This window comes from Crocuta crocuta, unplaced genomic scaffold, assembly GCF_008692635.1.
Source record: "Crocuta crocuta isolate KB4526 unplaced genomic scaffold, BGI_CrCroc_1.0 scaffold312, whole genome shotgun sequence".
NCBI classification, from domain to species: domain Eukaryota; kingdom Metazoa; phylum Chordata; class Mammalia; order Carnivora; family Hyaenidae; genus Crocuta; species Crocuta crocuta.
Window position 1 is genome coordinate 1,600,507 of NW_027527378.1, and position 202 is coordinate 1,600,708.

Consider the following 202-nt stretch of genomic DNA (forward strand, 5'->3'; position numbering starts at 1 on the left):
AGAATGCTGACATACAAAATATTCTTAATAAAGTTTAGTGTCTCTTCCCTTTTGTACTGGTGATGAGAGATTTTTCTTCTGGGTGGGAGCAGACATGCAGGAGTATTATTATTTTTTAAATGTTTACTTTTGAGGGGCGCCTGGGTGGCTTAGTCGGTTAAGCATCCAACTTTCACTTAGGTCATGATCTCGCGGTTCGTGG

The 202-nt window shown here is 40.6% G+C and overlaps 1 protein-coding gene across 1 annotated transcript in view; it reads right to left on the bottom strand.

The window, feature by feature from the left end:
- The window catches only part of EIF1AX (eukaryotic translation initiation factor 1A X-linked), a 19,777-nt gene that overhangs the window by 1,656 nt on the left and 17,919 nt on the right, over positions 1 to 202 (bottom strand). The window lies entirely within an intron of this gene.